Raw genomic sequence first — 19,326 nt, forward strand, 5'->3', positions numbered from 1 at the left:
GGTGTCCCTCATGTCTCAATGTAGTGTCTTACATTGGAATATGAGCGTTGCGAGGGTGGCTTTTTATGAATTAAAAGATAGTCCCCAGAACCATTTTAAGTCCTATTGATAGTAGAAAGGGTTAGGGGTCCCTTAGGGGTCCTCTGCCTCTACCTCTACAAGGTTTTTTCAAGTAACATACCCCCGAAAGTATGCAGAGGACCCCCCTGGCCACAAAGTAGATGAGGAGAAGGTTATCGTCAAGCTGAGAAGACTGTGTAGAGCTGCATTGAACTGAAATGTAGGCAAGACCCAAGATATCACAGTGTGAATTTTACAGACAAAGTGTGAAGAATCTGAACATGTTGCGCTTTGAGGAAGAAAAAGCATCACACAGAGTTAACTGTGAGTATAAATGTCTATTGGGTGTATTGTTCATTTGGATGAAATTATACTTGAAAATAGAACCTAATAGATTCAATCTAATTTGCAGGCCATCCCCTATGCATCACTGACTTCTGACACATGCATCTCCGACCTTGCTGTGACATGTCACTATATCAGTGAAAACGTCAGGACTGTTGGCACATTGCATTTCATACTTCATACTTCACACTATTTCATACGTGTTTAGTTCCAGTTTCAGGGTTATTTATTTCTGATATATAACTTGCTGTTGCACTTTGCTTTACCATTAACGGCAAGATTGGTGCATAGTATGTATGTAAGAAGTACCTATGCTCTCCTGCAACCTCTGTTACAATCATTATAATAGGTCCAAAACGTGCTGGAAGAGGCAGAATCGAAAATAAAGTGAAAAACCACCCATCAGGAGTCAGGTAAGTTTATGATTATTACTTGTATTGTGACTTTATCAAACCAATTTTCTTCCCATATCCAGCATCACAGTGAACAATATCTTGCCTCTTCTTCAGGGAATCTGACACATTTGAAAGAGTATTTCAAAGATGACTTCATAGAGCTGGCCAATGCTCATGTGAACTGTATCAGAAATCCGTTTGAATCTTCAAAAGGTGATCTGCACCTGAGGGCACTAGAGGAATGAAGTGAAATCTCTAACCAGGTGGATTTGAAAGTCAAATATATTGCCGTGCCCCCGTCCGAGTCTTGGAGATCTGTGAGGGATGAATTTCCACTGCTGGGAGAAAAAGCCATCTGATGCCTCTCGCTCTTTGCCACAACCTACCTATATGAGGCAGGCTTTTGTACACCGAAAGTACTCCAAACGAAGCAGGGAGCACATCTACATGTAGAGCATGACATGCGATCGTCCCTGAGCCGGCTCAAACCACGTGTTGATCAGTTGTGCATGAACGTTCAGGCCCATCCATCTCATGAGGGGTGAGTCGAACTCTTCTGTGAATCTGAACTTGCCAGCAAAGAATGAGGTTTTAATAGGTTCTCTGTTCACTCCTATTATTAACCTAGTGTAATGAGGCAGCTGCAGCATGTTTTATAGGTGGGGGTCCTCAGGCAGAATCTGGTTGGCAACGTTTCTTTTTGGGGAGAAGATGTTTGGGAATCCCTGCCTGAATTACAGGACTGAACCAGTGCCCTAAAACTGAATAAGACGTATGTAATTTGATCAGCCTGCGCCTGTCGTAAGTATATAGCAGTGTAGCGTGGCTCTGGTGGTTGTGGCTTGTTACTGCAGCCACTGACTGGAAGAAAGGAATTTGTGAAAGCAGTGTTTATTGTTTTATTATTTTATTAAAACAACGTTACCAATTATATAATCAACTGCATGTTCAATATCAGTATAATAGTCCACAATACTGATGTGGGGATTGCTGAGCTGCCTGGGACTGTAGCACAGCTTAGTGGTTCTTTATATCTCTATAGAGTTTACTGGTGGTGCCGTCTGGTGGTCATTTGACAGTACTGCAGCCAAATACTGTGAAGTAATATTTCGTGTAGGGTTAGGGTTAGCAATGTTCAAATTGTAAAATCACAGCGTTTTTTCAGAATAATACTAAAAAATACTGATGTGGGGATTCCTGAACTGAGCTGCCTGGGTCTGTAACATGGCTCTGTGTGTCTTTATATCTCTATAGAGATTACTGCCAAAGCCCTCTTGTGCACATGTTTCAGTACTGCAGCAGAACGTGTGCAGTAAAGTGTAATATATGAAGGCTAGGGCATAGGTTTAGGCATATTTAAAGCATAAAGTCCGGGCATTTATTACATTTACGAAGCCTAACCCTTGTGCCGTCCTGCAGAGCAGAGCAGAGCAGAGCGTGTCTGAGGCGCGCTATCGAATGTCCGTGTCCCTGAGTCAGGACGCGTCTTATCTCAGAAGGAGAGCCGCTGTCTGCCTCTGCTTGTCTCCACCCGCCCTGCATGATTGGCCAGCAGTTGTCACATTAGCCAACAGCCCATAATACAGCGTTTTCCAGCCTCAAGGACTGTTAGAATGTCCTGTTTTCCAGAATAATGCGTCGGTATCGTACAGGACAGTGAGCTTGAGCAGTACAGGATCTGTAGTTGGGGCTGGCAGGGGCAATGTGCAGGACAGGCTGTGGCACTGTGTATTCCGGGGTCTAGCAGCGATCCACACGCTAGGCCCTGAGCTGGTGGTGCAGGGAGGTTCTGGCGTATTTGTAGCCGTGACGCAGCCCCACTGTTTGTGCTTGCTCCGGCAGCACATATACTAAAATTGGAACGATACAGAGAAGATTAGCATGGCCCCTGCGCAAGGATGACACGCAAATTCGTGAAGCGTTCCATATTTTGGGCCTTTTGTGAAGTTCCCCTCTGTTTCCCCACACAGAGCAGCTGCACAATGGGCTGGGACAGGTGTAGGGAGTAAGGTTAAGGCCCTGGAAGTTCACTGCATGTTTTTAGGACCTTCTGTATGGAGGTCCTCGAGGACACAACCCAGTGTTAGCGAAGCAAACAAAAGCTGACAACGCAACAACATTAACAGACACAAAACATTTCTGAAAATGCTGCATTTCACAAAACAATGAAATACTTACAACACAGCAACATGAAGTGACAACAGAACAGCATTATCTCACAACACAACAGCATTGGCCCACAACACAACAGAATACATAGAAACTAGACATTTGCCGAAACGCTGCATTTCAAATTGGTTACAGTGGAAGTTCCTAGTCCAGACCACTAGGGGCAGTGCAAAGTGGAATTGACAGCATTCTACAGAAGTTACAGATAAAGTCATACAAATACATAGATTAGGAAATGAGTACAAAATAATATCCCAGTGTTTGGATATCCAGTGAGCTCAGTTGGATCAATAATCAGGAAGTGGAAGCTGCATCACACCACCCAGGCACTGGCAAGAAAAGGCCGCCCCTCAAAACTCAGCGCTCAAACAAGAAGGAGACTTGTGAGAGAACCCACAGAGAGGCCAGCAATCCTTTTGAAGGAGCTACAGAGTTCAGTGGCTGGGAGTGGAGTAATGGTGCACCAGTCAACCATATCAAGAGCTCTGCATAACACTGGCCTGTATGGGAGGTTGGCAAGAAAGAAGCCATCATCAGGATCCACAGGTATGTTTATTTTTGTTTGCATTTAAACATGTAACACTACCCCCCCATCACTGCTACTAAGTAGTATGAATTGTGATCACATTTGAGGATAATGTGGTTTATAATGTATATAAACTGTATTTAGATCTCGTATTCATACTTTTTTATTTTATTTTAGAATGTGGAATAGTATGGTGATTATTATTATTATTAATAATAATATGTATTTCTTAGCAAACATAAACGCTTACAGTGTTCAATGTGCTAATTCATTTTTGCTGTGTGACCTACTTTTTGGATATGAAATGTGTTCCTTTAAATCTCAATCGATTACACTCAAGAGTATCTTTCTGCATTTATTACACTATGATTAAATTTACGATCAGAAATCTACACATTTGATGCGCCTATACAGAAATCTGAAATGGCCTCGATGAAACGCCCATGATTTTCATCACGTGTCATACAAGGCTAGAGGTTCATTCATCTTTGTTTGAGAAAGTGGCATCAGAAGAGTGTCTGGGTAAAACCCGGAACGCCGGAACAGTGGAATGATGTACAAAGACGTCCAATTCAGACAAATATTTATTCTGGGCTTTCAGAAACTTGTGTTTTAATTGAAAATATTGTATTACATATTGTAAATAATATAAATTTTAAACTTGAATACTAATAACAACAATAATAGTAATGATTTATACACATTTCTACAATTTGTTAAACGTAACAGAATTTGTAAAAGTAATAGTGGGATTAAGGTACAATAGTGCTACAATAGTTTCAAGCTGGGGAACTATTTGTGTAACTGGGATTTCACACCCAAATTGTTGTCCCGTATGCCACAATGTAGTGTCTTATATTGCAATGTGAGCGTTCCAAGGGTTGTTTTCGGACATTTAAAAGAAAGTCTCCAAACCATTCCTACTCCCTTTGATATTAGAAAGGGTCCCCTTCTAAAGTACAGTAGTTTTATGTTGGGGAGCAATTTGTGAAACTGGGAATAGACACCCAAACAGGTGTCCCTCATGTCTCAATGTAGTGTCTTACATTGGAATATGAGTGTTGCGAGGGTGGCTTTTTATGAATTAAAAGAAAGTCCCCAGAACCATTTTAAGTCCTATTGATAGTAGAAAGGGTTAGGGGTCCCTTAGGGGTCCTCTGCCTCTACCTCTACAAGGTTTTTTCAAGTAACATACCCATGAAAGTATGCAGAGGACCCCCCTGGCCATAAAGTAGATGAGGAGAAGGTTATCGTCAAGCTGAGAAGACTGTGTAGAGCTGCATTGAACTGAAATGTAGGCAAGACCCAAGATATCACAGTGTGAATATTACAGACAAATTGTGAAGAATCTGAACATGTTGCGCTTTGAGGAAGAAAAAGCATCACACAGAGTTAACTGTGAGTATAAATGTCTATTGGGTGTATTGTTCATTTGGATGAAATTATACTTGAAAATAGAACCTAATAGATTTAATCTAATTTGCAGGCCATCCCCTATGCATCACTGACTTCTGACACATGCATCTCCGACCTTGCTGTGACATGTCACTATATCAGTGAAAACGTCAGGACTGTTGGCACATTGCATTTCATACTTCATACTTCACACTATTTCATACGTGTTTAGTTCCAGTTTCAGGGTTATTTATTTCTGATATATAATTTGCTGTTGCACTTTGCTTTTCCAATTAACGGCAAGATTGGTGCATAGTATGTATGTAAGAAGTACCTATGCTCTCCTGCAACCTCTGTTACAATCATTATAATAGGTCCAAAACGTGCTGGAAGAGGCAGAATCGAAAATAAAGTGAAAAACCACCCATCAGGAGTCAGCTAAGTTTATGGTTATTACTTGTATTGTGACTTTATCGAACCAATTTTCTTGCCATATCCAGCATCACAGTGAACAATATCTTGCCTCTTCTTCAGGGAATCTGACACATTTGAAAGAGTATTTCAAAGATGACTTCATAGAGCTGGCCAATGCTCATGTGAACTGTATCAGAAATCCGTTTGAATCTACAAAAGGTGATCTGCACCTGAGGGCACTAGAGGAATGAAGTGAAATCTCTAACCAGGTGGATTTGAAAGTCAAATATATTGCCGTGCCCCCGTCCGAGTCTTGGAGATCTGTGAGGGATGAATTTCCACTGCTGGGAGAAAAAGCCATCTGATGCCTCTCGCTCTTTGCCACAACCTACCTATATGAGGCAGGCTTTTGTACACCGAAAGTACTCCAAACGAAGCAGGGAGCACATCTACATGTAGAGCATGACATCCGATCGTCCCTGAGCCGGCTCAAACCACGTGTTGATCAGTTGTGCATGAACGTTCAGGCCCATCCATCTCATGAGGGGTGAGTCAAACTCTTCTGTGAATCTGAACTTGCCAGCAAAGAATGAGGTTTTAGTAGGTTCTCTGTTCACTCATATTATTAACCTAGTGTAATGAGGCAGCTGCAGCATGTTTTATAGGTGGGGGTCCTCAGGCAGAATCTGGTTGGCAACGTTTCTTTTTGGGGAGAAGATGTTTGGGAATCCCTGCCTGAATTACAGGACTGAACCAGTGCCCTAAAACTGAATAAGACGTATGTAATTTGGTCAGCCTGCGCCTGTCGTAAGTATATAGCAGTGTAGCGTGGCTCTGGTGGTTGTGGCTTGTTACTGCAGCCACTGACTGGAAGAAAGGAATTTGTGAAAGCAGTGTTTATTGTTTTATTATTTTATTAAAACAACGTTACCAAATACATAATCAACTGCATGTTCAATATCAGTATAATAGTCCACAATACTGATGTGGGGATTGCTGAGCTGCCTGGGACTGTAGCACAGCTTAGTGGTTCTTTATATCTCTATAGAGTTTACTGGTGGTGCCGTCTGGTGGTCATTTGACAGTACTGCAGCCAAATACTGTGAAGTAATATTTCGTGTAGGGTTAGGGTTAGCAATGTTCAAATTGTAAAATCACAGCGTTTTTTCAGAATAATACTAAAAAATACTGATGTGGGGATTCCTGAACTGAGCTGCCTGGGTCTGTAACATGGCTCTGTGTGTCTTTATATCTCTATAGAGATTACTGCCAAAGCCCTCTTGTGCACATGTTTCAGTACTGCAGCAGAACGTGTGCAGTAAAGTGTAATATATGAAGGCTAGGGCATAGGTTTAGGCATATTTAAAGCATAAAGTCCGGGCATTTATTACATTTACGAAGCCTAACCCTTGTGCCGTCCTGCAGAGCAGAGCAGAGCAGAGCGTGTCTGAGGCGCGCTATCGAATGTCCGTGTCCCTGAGTCAGGACGCGTCTTATCTCAGAAGGAGAGCCGCTGTCTGCCTCTGCTTGTCTCCACCCGCCCTGCATGATTGGCCAGCAGTTGTCACATTAGCCAACAGCCCATAATACAGCGTTTTCCAGCCTCAAGGACTGTTAGAATGTCCTGTTTTCCAGAATAATGCGTCGGTATCGTACAGGACAGTGAGCTTGAGCAGTACAGGATCTGTAGTTGGGGCTGGCAGGGGCAATGTGCAGGACAGGCTGTGGCACTGTGTATTCCGGGGTCTAGCAGCGATCCACACGCTAGGCCCTGAGCTGGTGGTGCAGGGAGGTTCTGGCGTATTTGTAGCCGTGACGCAGCCCCACTGTTTGTGCTTGCTCCGGCAGCACATATACTAAAATTGGAACGATACAGAGAAGATTAGCATGGCCCCTGCGCAAGGATGACACGCAAATTCGTGAAGCGTTCCATATTTTGGGCCTTTTGTGAAGTTCCCCTCTGTTTCCCCACACAGAGCAGCTGCACAATGGGCTGGGACAGGTGTAGGGAGTAAGGTTAAGGCCCTGGAAGTTCACTGCATGTTTTTAGGACCTTCTGTATGGAGGTCCTCGAGGACACAACCCAGTGTTAGCGAAGCAAACAAAAGCTGACAACGCAACAACATTAACAGACACAAAACATTTCTGAAAATGCTGCATTTCACAAAACAATGAAATACTTACAACACAGCAACATGAAGTGACAACAGAACAGCATTATCTCACAACACAACAGCATTGGCCCACAACACAACAGAATACATAGAAACTAGACATTTGCCGAAACGCTGCATTTCAAATTGGTTACAGTGGAAGTTCCTAGTCCAGACCACTAGGGGCAGTGCAAAGTGGAATTGACAGCATTCTACAGAAGTTACAGATAAAGTCATACAAATACATAGATTAGGAAATGAGTACAAAATAATATCCCAGTGTTTGGATATCCAGTGAGCTCAGTTGGATCAATAATCAGGAAGTGGAAGCTGCATCACACCACCCAGGCACTGGCAAGAAAAGGCCGCCCCTCAAAACTCAGCGCTCAAACAAGAAGGAGACTTGTGAGAGAACCCACAGAGAGGCCAGCAATCCTTTTGAAGGAGCTACAGAGTTCAGTGGCTGGGAGTGGAGTAATGGTGCACCAGTCAACCATATCAAGAGCTCTGCATAACACTGGCCTGTATGGGAGGTTGGCAAGAAAGAAGCCATCATCAGGATCCACAGGTATGTTTATTTTTGTTTGCATTTAAACATGTAACACTACCCCCCCATCACTGCTACTAAGTAGTATGAATTGTGATCACATTTGAGGATAATGTGGTTTATAATGTATATAAACTGTATTTAGATCTCGTATTCATACTTTTTTATTTTATTTTAGAATGTGGAATAGTATGGTGATTATTATTATTATTAATAATAATATGTATTTCTTAGCAAACATAAACGCTTACAGTGTTCAATGTGCTAATTCATTTTTGCTGTGTGACCTACTTTTTGGATATGAAATGTGTTCCTTTAAATCTCAATCGATTACACTCAAGAGTATCTTTCTGCATTTATTACACTATGATTAAATTTACGATCAGAAATCTACACATTTGATGCGCCTATACAGAAATCTGAAATGGCCTTGATGAAACGCCCATGATTTTCATCACGTGTCATACAAGGCTAGAGGTTCATTCATCTTTGTTTGAGAAAGTGGCATCAGAAGAGTGTCTGGGTAAAACCCGGAACGCCGGAACAGTGGAATGATGTACAAAGACGTCCAATTCAGACAAATATTTATTCTGGGCTTTCAGAAACTTGTGTTTTAATTGAAAATATTGTATTACATATTGTAAATAATATAAATTTTAAACTTGAATACTAATAACAACAATAATAGTAATGATTTATACACATTTCTACAATTTGTTAAACGTAACAGAATTTGTAAAAGTAATAGTGGGATTAAGGTACAATAGTGCTACAATAGTTTCAAGCTGGGGAACTATTTGTGTAACTGGGATTTCACACCCAAATTGTTGTCCCGTATGCCACAATGTAGTGTCTTATATTGCAATGTGAGCGTTCCAAGGGTTGTTTTCGGACATTTAAAAGAAAGTCTCCAAACCATTCCTACTCCCTTTGATATTAGAAAGGGTCCCCTTCTAAAGTACAGTAGTTTTATGTTGGGGAGCAATTTGTGAAACTGGGAATAGACACCCAAACAGGTGTCCCTCATGTCTCAATGTAGTGTCTTACATTGGAATATGAGTGTTGCGAGGGTGGCTTTTTATGAATTAAAAGAAAGTCCCCAGAACCATTTTAAGTCCTATTGATAGTAGAAAGGGTTAGGGGTCCCTTAGGGGTCCTCTGCCTCTACCTCTACAAGGTTTTTTCAAGTAACATACCCATGAAAGTATGCAGAGGACCCCCCTGGCCATAAAGTAGATGAGGAGAAGGTTATCGTCAAGCTGAGAAGACTGTGTAGAGCTGCATTGAACTGAAATGTAGGCAAGACCCAAGATATCACAGTGTGAATATTACAGACAAATTGTGAAGAATCTGAACATGTTGCGCTTTGAGGAAGAAAAAGCATCACACAGAGTTAACTGTGAGTATAAATGTCTATTGGGTGTATTGTTCATTTGGATGAAATTATACTTGAAAATAGAACCTAATAGATTTAATCTAATTTGCAGGCCATCCCCTATGCATCACTGACTTCTGACACATGCATCTCCGACCTTGCTGTGACATGTCACTATATCAGTGAAAACGTCAGGACTGTTGGCACATTGCATTTCATACTTCATACTTCACACTATTTCATACGTGTTTAGTTCCAGTTTCAGGGTTATTTATTTCTGATATATAATTTGCTGTTGCACTTTGCTTTTCCAATTAACGGCAAGATTGGTGCATAGTATGTATGTAAGAAGTACCTATGCTCTCCTGCAACCTCTGTTACAATCATTATAATAGGTCCAAAACGTGCTGGAAGAGGCAGAATCGAAAATAAAGTGAAAAACCACCCATCAGGAGTCAGGTAAGTTTATGATTATTACTTGTATTGTGACTTTATCGAACCAATTTTCTTGCCATATCCAGCATCACAGTGAACAATATCTTGCCTCTTCTTCAGGGAATCTGACACATTTGAAAGAGTATTTCAAAGATGACTTCATAGAGCTGGCCAATGCTCATGTGAACTGTATCAGAAATCCGTTTGAATCTACAAAAGGTGATCTGCACCTGAGGGCACTAGAGGAATGAAGTGAAATCTCTAACCAGGTGGATTTGAAAGTCAAATATATTGCCGTGCCCCCGTCCGAGTCTTGGAGATCTGTGAGGGATGAATTTCCACTGCTGGGAGAAAAAGCCATCTGATGCCTCTCGCTCTTTGCCACAACCTACCTATATGAGGCAGGCTTTTGTACACCGAAAGTACTCCAAACGAAGCAGGGAGCACATCTACATGTAGAGCATGACATCCGATCGTCCCTGAGCCGGCTCAAACCACGTGTTGATCAGTTGTGCATGAACGTTCAGGCCCATCCATCTCATGAGGGGTGAGTCAAACTCTTCTGTGAATCTGAACTTGCCAGCAAAGAATGAGGTTTTAGTAGGTTCTCTGTTCACTCATATTATTAACCTAGTGTAATGAGGCAGCTGCAGCATGTTTTATAGGTGGGGGTCCTCAGGCAGAATCTGGTTGGCAACGTTTCTTTTTGGGGAGAAGATGTTTGGGAATCCCTGCCTGAATTACAGGACTGAACCAGTGCCCTAAAACTGAATAAGACGTATGTAATTTGGTCAGCCTGCGCCTGTCGTAAGTATATAGCAGTGTAGCGTGGCTCTGGTGGTTGTGGCTTGTTACTGCAGCCACTGACTGGAAGAAAGGAATTTGTGAAAGCAGTGTTTATTGTTTTATTATTTTATTAAAACAACGTTACCAAATATATAATCAACTGCATGTTCAATATCAGTATAATAGTCCACAATACTGATGTGGGGATTGCTGAGCTGCCTGGGACTGTAGCACAGCTTAGTGGTTCTTTATATCTCTATAGAGTTTACTGGTGGTGCCGTCTGGTGGTCATTTGACAGTACTGCAGCCAAATACTGTGAAGTAATATTTCGTGTAGGGTTAGGGTTAGGGTTAGCAATGTTCAAATTGTAAAATCACAGCGTTTTTTCAGAATAATACTAAAAAATACTGATGTGGGGATTCCTGAACTGAGCTGCCTGGGTCTGTAACATGGCTCTGTGTGTCTTTATATCTCTATAGAGATTACTGCCAAAGCCCTCTTGTGCACATGTTTCAGTACTGCAGCAGAACGTGTGCAGTAAAGTGTAATATATGAAGGCTAGGGCATAGGTTTAGGCATATTTAAAGCATAAAGTCCGGGCATTTATTACATTTACGAAGCCTAACCCTTGTGCCGTCCTGCAGAGCAGAGCAGAGCAGAGCGTGTCTGAGGCGCGCTATCGAATGTCCGTGTCCCTGAGTCAGGACGCGTCTTATCTCAGAAGGAGAGCCGCTGTCTGCCTCTGCTTGTCTCCACCCGCCCTGCATGATTGGCCAGCAGTTGTCACATTAGCCAACAGCCCATAATACAGCGTTTTCCAGCCTCAAGGACTGTTAGAATGTCCTGTTTTCCAGAATAATGCGTCGGTATCGTACAGGACAGTGAGCTTGAGCAGTACAGGATCTGTAGTTGGGGCTGGCAGGGGCAATGTGCAGGACAGGCTGTGGCACTGTGTATTCCGGGGTCTAGCAGCGATCCACACGCTAGGCCCTGAGCTGGTGGTGCAGGGAGGTTCTGGCGTATTTGTAGCCGTGACGCAGCCCCACTGTTTGTGCTTGCTCCGGCAGCACATATACTAAAATTGGAACGATACAGAGAAGATTAGCATGGCCCCTGCGCAAGGATGACACGCAAATTCGTGAAGCGTTCCATATTTTGGGCCTTTTGTGAAGTTCCCCTCTGTTTCCCCACACAGAGCAGCTGCACAATGGGCTGGGACAGGTGTAGGGAGTAAGGTTAAGGCCCTGGAAGTTCACTGCATGTTTTTAGGACCTTCTGTATGGTGGTCCTCGAGAACACAACCCAGTGTTAGCGAAGCAAACAAAAGCTGACAACGCAACAACATTAACAGACACAAAACATTTCTGAAAATGCTGCATTTCACAAAACAATGAAATACTTACAACACAGCAACATTAAGTGACAACAGAACAGCATTATCTCACAACACAACAGCATTGGCCCACAACACAACAGAATACATAGAAACTAGACATTTGCCGAAACGCTGCATTTCAAATTGGTTACAGTGGAAGTTCCTAGTCCAGACCACTAGGGGCAGTGCAAAGTGGAATTGACAGCATTCTACAGAAGTTACAGATAAAGTCATACAAATACATAGATTAGGAAATGAGTACAAAATAATATCCCAGTGGTTGGATATCCAGTGAGCTCAGTTGGATCAATAATCAGGAAGTGGAAGCTGCATCACACCACCCAGGCACTGGCAAGAAAAGGCCGCCCCTCAAAACTCAGCGCTCAAACAAGAAGGAGACTTGTGAGAGAACCCACAGAGAGGCCAGCAATCCTTTTGAAGGAGCTACAGAGTTCAGTGGCTGGGAGTGGAGTAATGGTGCACCAGTCAACCATATCAAGAGCTCTGCATAACACTGGCCTGTATGGGAGGTTGGCAAGAAATAAGCCATCATCAGGATCCGCAGGTATGTTTATTTTTGTTTGCATTTAAACATGTAACACTACCCCCCCACCACTGCTACTAAGTAGTATGAATTGTGATCACATTTGAGGATAATGTGGTTTATAATGTATATAAACTGTATTTAGATCTCGTATTCATACTTTTTTTTTTTGATTTTAGAATGTGGAATAGTATGGTGATTATTATTATTATTAATAATAATATGTATTTCTTAGCAAACATAAACGCTTACAGTGTTCAATGTGCTAATTCATTTTTGCTGTGTGACCTACTTTTTGGATATGAAATGTGTTCCTTTAAATCTCAATCGATTACACTCAAGAGTATCTTTCTGCATTTATTACACTATGATTAAATTTACGATCAGAAATCTACACATTTGATGCGCCTATACAGAAATCTGAAATGGCCTCGATGAAACACCCATGATTTTCATCACGTGTCATACAAGGCTAGAGGTTCATTCATCTTTGTTTGAGAAAGTGGCATCAGAAGAGTGACTGGGTAAAACCCGGAACGCCGGAACAGTGGAATGATGTACAAAGACGTCCAATTCAGACAAATACTTATTCTGGGCTTTCAGAAACTTGTGTTTTAATTGAAAATATTGTATTACATATTGTAAATAATATAAATTTTAAACTTGAATACTAATAACAACAATAATAGTAATGATTTATACACATTTCTACAATTTGTTAAACGTAACAGAATTTGTAATAGTAATAGTGGAATTAAGGTACAATAGTGCTACAATAGTTTCAAGCTGGGGAACTATTTGTGTAACTGGGATTTCACACCCAAATTGTTGTCCCGAATGCCACAATGTAGTGTTTTATATTGCAATGTGAGCGTTCCAAGGGTTGTTTTCGGATATTTAAAAGAAAGTCTCCAAACCATTCCTACTCCCTTTGATATTAGAAAGGGTCCCCTTCTAAAGTACAGTAGTTTTATGTTGGGGAGCAATTTGTGAAACTGGGAATAGACACCCAAACAGGTGTCCCTCATGTCTCAATGTAGTGTCTTACATTGGAATATGAGTGTTGCGAGGGTGGCTTTTTATGAATTAAAAGAAAGTCCCCAGAACCATTTTAAGTCCTATTGATAGTAGAAAGGGTTAGGGGTCCCTTAGGGGTCCTCTGCCTCTACCTCTACAAGGTTTTTTCAAGTAACATACCCACGAAAGTATGCAGAGGACCCCCCTGGCCACAAAGTAGATGAGGAGAAGGTTATCGTCAAGCTGAGAAGACTGTGTAGAGCTGCATTGAACTGAAATGTAGGCAAGACCCAAGATATCACAGTGTGAATATTACAGACAAATTGTGAAGAATCTGAACATGTTGCGCTTTGAGGAAGAAAAAGCATCACACAGAGTTAACTGTGAGTATAAATGTCTATTGGGTGTATTGTTCATTTGGATGAAATTATACTTGAAAATAGAACCTAATAGATTTAATCTAATTTGCAGGCCATCCCCTATGCATCACTGACATCTGACACATGCATCTCCGACCTTGCTGTGACATGTCACTATATCAGTGAAAACGTCAGGACTGTTGGCACATTGCATTTCATACTTCATACTTCACTCTGTTTTATACGTGTTTAGTTCCAGTTTCAGGGTTATTTATTTCTGATATATAATTTGCTGTTGCACTTTGCTTTACCATTAACAGCAAGATTGGTGCATAGTATGTATGTAAGAAGTACCTATGCTCTCCTGCAACCTCTGTTACAATCATTATAATAGGTCCAAAACGTGCTGGAAGAGGCAGAATCGAAAATAAAGTGAAAAACCACCCATCAGGAGTCAGGTAAGTTTATGATTATTACTTGTATTGTGACTTTATCAAACCAATTTTCTTCCCATATCCAGCATCACAGTGAACAATATCTTGCCTCTTCTTCAGGGAATCTGACACATTTGAAAGAGTATTTCAAAGATGACTTCATAGAGCTGGCCAATGCTCATGTGAACTGTATCAGAAATCCGTTTGAATCTACAAAAGGTGATCTGCACCTGAGGGCACTAGAGGAATGAAGTGAAATCTCTAACCAGGTGGATTTGAAAGTCAAATATATTGCCGTGCCCCCGTCCGAGTCTTGGAGATCTGTGAGGGATGAATTTCCACTGCTGGGAGAAAAAGCCATCTGATGCCTCTCGCTCTTTGCCACAACCTACCTATATGAGGCAGGCTTTTGTACACCGAAAGTACTCCAAACGAAGCAGGGAGCACATCTACATGTAGAGCATGACATGCGATCGTCCCTGAGCCGGCTCAAACCACGTGTTGATCAGTTGTGCATGAACGTTCAGACCCATCCATCTCATGAGGGGTGAGTCGAACTCTTCTGTGAATCTGAACTTGCCAGCAAAGAATGAGGTTTTAATAGGTTCTCTGTTCACTCCTATTATTAACCTAGTGTAATGAGGCAGCTGCAGCATGTTTTATAGGTGGGGGTCCTCAGGCAGAATCTGGTTGGCAACGTTTCTTTTTGGGGAGAAGATGTTTGGGAATCCCTGCCTGAATTACAGGACTGAACCAGTGCCCTAAAACTGAATAAGACGTATGTAATTTGATCAGCCTGCGCCTGTCGTAAGTATATAGCAGTGTAGCGTGGCTCTGGTGGTTGTGGCTTGTTACTGCAGCCACTGACTGGAAGAAAGGAATTTGTGAAAGCAGTGTTTATTGTTTTATTATTTTATTAAAACAACGTTACCAATTATATAATCAACTGCATGTTCAATATCAGTATAATAGTCCACAATACTGATGTGGGGATTGCTGAGCTGCCTGGGACTGTAGCACAGCTTAGTGGTTCTTTATATCTCTATAGAGTTTACTGGTGGTGCCGTCTGGTGGTCATTTGACAGTACTGCAGCCAAATACTGTGAAGTAATATTTCGTGTAGGGTTAGGGTTAGGGTTAGCAATGTTCAAATTGTAAAATCACAGCGTTTTTTCAGAATAATACTAAAAAATACTGATGTGGGGATTCCTGAACTGAGCTGCCTGGGTCTGTAACATGGCTCTGTGTGTCTTTATATCTCTATGGAGATTACTGCCAAAGCCCTCTTGTGCACATGTTTCAGTACTGCAGCAGAACGTGTGCAGTAAAGAGTAATATATGAAGGCTAGGGCATAGGTTTAGGCATATTTAAAGCATAAAGTCCGGGCATTTATTAAATTTACGAAGCCTAACCCTTGTGCCGTCCTGCAGAGCAGAGCAGAGCAGAGCGTGTCTGAGGCGCGCTATCGAATGTCCGTGTCCCTGAGTCAGGACGCGTCTTATCTCAGAAGGAGAGCCGCTGTCTGCCTCTGCTTGTCTCCACCCGCCCTGCATGATTGGCCAGCAGTTGTCACATTAGCCAACAGCCCATAATACAGCGTTTTCCAGCCTCAAGGACTGTTAGAATGTCCTGTTTTCCAGAATAATGCGTCGGTATCGTACAGGACAGTGAGCTTGAGCAGTACAGGATCTGTAGTTGGGGCTGGCAGGGGCAATGTGCAGGACAGGCTGTGGCACTGTGTATTCCGGGGTCTAGCAGCGATCCACACGCTAGGCCCTGAGCTGGTGGTGCAGGGAGGTTCTGGCGTATTTGTAGCCGTGACGCAGCCCCACTGTTTGTGCTTGCTCCGGCAGCACATATACTAAAATTGGAACGATACAGAGAAGATTAGCATGGCCCCTGCGCAAGGATGACACGCAAATTCGTGAAGCGTTCCATATTTTGGGCCTTTTGTGAAGTTCCCCTCTGTTTCCCCACACAGAGCAGCTGCACAATGGGCTGGGACAGGTGTAGGGAGTAAGGTTAAGGCCCTGGAAGTTCACTGCATGTTTTTAGGACCTTCTGTATGGTGGTCCTCGAGAACACAACCCAGTGTTAGCGAAGCAAACAAAAGCTGACAACGCAACAACATTAACAGACACAAAACATTTCTGAAAATGCTGCATTTCACAAAACAATGAAATACTTACAACACAGCAACATTAAGTGACAACAGAACAGCATTATCTCACAACACAACAGCATTGGCCCACAACACAACAGAATACATAGAAACTAGACATTTGCCGAAACGCTGCATTTCAAATTGGTTACAGTGGAAGTTCCTAGTCCAGACCACTAGGGGCAGTGCAAAGTGGAATTGACAGCATTCTACAGAAGTTACAGATAAAGTCATACAAATACATAGATTAGGAAATGAGTACAAAATAATATCCCAGTGGTTGGATATCCAGTGAGCTCAGTTGGATCAATAATCAGGAAGTGGAAGCTGCATCACACCACCCAGGCACTGGCAAGAAAAGGCCGCCCCTCAAAACTCAGCGCTCAAACAAGAAGGAGACTTGTGAGAGAACCCACAGAGAGGCCAGCAATCCTTTTGAAGGAGCTACAGAGTTCAGTGGCTGGGAGTGGAGTAATGGTGCACCAGTCAACCATATCAAGAGCTCTGCATAACACTGGCCTGTATGGGAGGTTGGCAAGAAATAAGCCATCATCAGGATCCGCAGGTATGTTTATTTTTGTTTGCATTTAAACATGTAACACTACCCCCCCACCACTGCTACTAAGTAGTATGAATTGTGATCACATTTGAGGATAATGTGGTTTATAATGTATATAAACTGTATTTAGATCTCGTATTCATACTTTTTTTATTTTATTTTAGAATGTGGAATAGTATGGTGATTATTATTATTATTAATAATAATATGTATTTCTTAGCAAACATAAACGCTTACAGTGTTCAATGTGCTAATTCATTTTTGCTGTGTGACCTACTTTTTGGATATGAAATGTGTTCCTTTAAATCTCAATCGATTACACTCAAGAGTATCTTTCTGCATTTATTACACTATGATTACATTTACGATCAGAAATCTACACATTTGATGCTCCTATACAGAAATCTGAAATGGCCTCGATGAAACGCCCATGATTTTCATCACGTGTCATACATGGCTAGAGGTTCATTCATCTTTGTTTGAGAAAGTGGCATCAGAAGAGTGACTGGGTAAAACCCGGAACGCCGGAACAGTGGAATGATGTACAAAGACGTCCAATTCAGACAAATACTTATTCTGGGCTTTCAGAAACTTGTGTTTTAATTGAAAATATTGTATTACATATTGTAAATAATATAAATTTTAAACTTGAATACTAATAACAACAATAATAGTAATGATTTATACACATTTCTACAATTTGTTAAACGTAACAGAATTTGTAAAAGTAATAGTGGCATTAAGGTACAATAGTGCTACAATAGTTTCACGCTGGGGAACTATTTGTGTAACTGGGATTTCACACCCAAATTGTTGTCCCGTATGCCACAATGTAGTGTCTTATATTGCAATGTGAGCGTTCCAAGGGTTGTTTTCGGATATTTAAAAGAAAGTCCCCAAACCATTCCTACTCCCTTTGATATTAGAAAGGGTCCCCTTCTAAAGTACAGTAGTTTTATGTTGGGGAGCAATTTGTGAAACTGGGAATAGACACCCAAAAAGGTGTCCCTCATGCCTCAATGTAGTGTCTTACATTGGAATATGAGCGTTGCGAGGGTGGCTTTTTATGAATTAAAAGAAAGTCCCCAGAACCATTTTAAGTCCTATTGATAGTAGAAAGGGTTAGGGGTCCCTTAGGGGTCCTCTGCCTCTACCTCTACACGGCTGTTTCAAGTAACATACCCCTGAAAGTATGCAGAGGACCCCCCTGGCCACAAAGTAGATGAGGAGAAGGTTATCGTGAAGCTGAGAAGACTGTGTAGAGCTGCATTGAACTGAAATGTAGGCAAGACCCAAGATATCACAGTGTGAATTTTACAGACAAAGTGTGAAGAATCTGAACATGTTGCGCTTTGAGGAAGAAAAAGCATCACACAGAGTTAACTGTGAGTATAAATGTCTATTGGGTGTATTGTTCATTTGGATGAAATTATACTTGAAAATAGAACCTAATAGATTCAATCTAATTTGCAGGCCATCCCCTATGCATCACTGACTTCTGACACATGCATCTCCGACCTTGCTGTGACATGTCACTATATCAGTGAAAACGTCAGGACTGTTGGCACATTGCATTTCATACTTCATACTTCACACTATTTCATACGTGTTTAGTTCCAGTTTCAGGGTTATTTATTTCTGATATATAACTTGCTGTTGCACTTTGCTTTACCATTAATGGCAAGATTGGTGCATAGTATGTATGTAAGAAGTACCTATGCTCTCCTGCAACCTCTGTTACAATCATTATAATAGGTCCAAAACGTGCTGGAAGAGGCAGAATCGAAAATAAAGTGAAAAACCACCCATCAGGAGTCAGCTAAGTTTATGATTATTACTTGTATTGTGATTTTATCAAACCAATTTTCTGATTAACAGCACATTTACAGTACCTTGCAAAATTATTCAGACCCCAGACCAATTCTACCATATTACTGCATTACAAATGGTACATTGACATTTCATTACGTTTGATATTTTATTTTAAACCAGTGAAACTTAAAATCAATTATTGTCATTCGCGGTTAATTACGGCAGAGGTTCTGAAACGGCGGTCCTTTGAGTGATTAGACGTATTATCAAGTAGCTTGCAAATCTTAGCAAGAAATCTTCAACAATGGACAGATTTCTGAAGTGCAAAAATGACAATGACATCAGTCCCAGCCGTTCCACCACAACAGCAAGGGAAACTATAGTAAGAGGAAGATCGAAATTGAGAAACTTAGATTATTCTGACATCGAGTATGGATTTGTGTCGGTGCAGAAAAAAGACGTG

At 41.6% G+C, this 19,326-nt stretch overlaps 4 non-coding genes across 4 annotated transcripts; all 4 read left to right on the forward strand.

Annotated features, from left to right (window-relative positions):
* Positions 1-2,626: 2,626 nt before the first annotated feature.
* On the forward strand, positions 2,627-2,733 carry LOC136765455 (U6 spliceosomal RNA). The gene has a single exon (XR_010821647.1). It is a non-coding gene; the product is annotated as a U6 spliceosomal RNA (small nuclear RNA).
* A 4,403-nt stretch (positions 2,734-7,136) lies between these two features.
* On the forward strand, positions 7,137-7,243 carry LOC136765466 (U6 spliceosomal RNA). Its single transcript, XR_010821658.1, has one exon. It is a non-coding gene; the product is annotated as a U6 spliceosomal RNA (small nuclear RNA).
* Positions 7,244-11,652: 4,409 nt separating this feature from the next.
* LOC136765477 (U6 spliceosomal RNA) lies at positions 11,653-11,759 on the forward strand. Its single transcript, XR_010821669.1, has one exon. It is a non-coding gene; the product is annotated as a U6 spliceosomal RNA (small nuclear RNA).
* A 4,409-nt stretch (positions 11,760-16,168) lies between these two features.
* On the forward strand, positions 16,169-16,275 carry LOC136765488 (U6 spliceosomal RNA). Its single transcript, XR_010821678.1, has one exon. It is a non-coding gene; the product is annotated as a U6 spliceosomal RNA (small nuclear RNA).
* The last annotated feature ends 3,051 nt before the right edge of the window (positions 16,276-19,326 follow it).

The sequence above is a fragment of the Amia ocellicauda genome, chromosome 12, assembly GCF_036373705.1.
Source record: "Amia ocellicauda isolate fAmiCal2 chromosome 12, fAmiCal2.hap1, whole genome shotgun sequence".
In the NCBI taxonomy this organism is placed as follows: domain Eukaryota; kingdom Metazoa; phylum Chordata; class Actinopteri; order Amiiformes; family Amiidae; genus Amia; species Amia ocellicauda.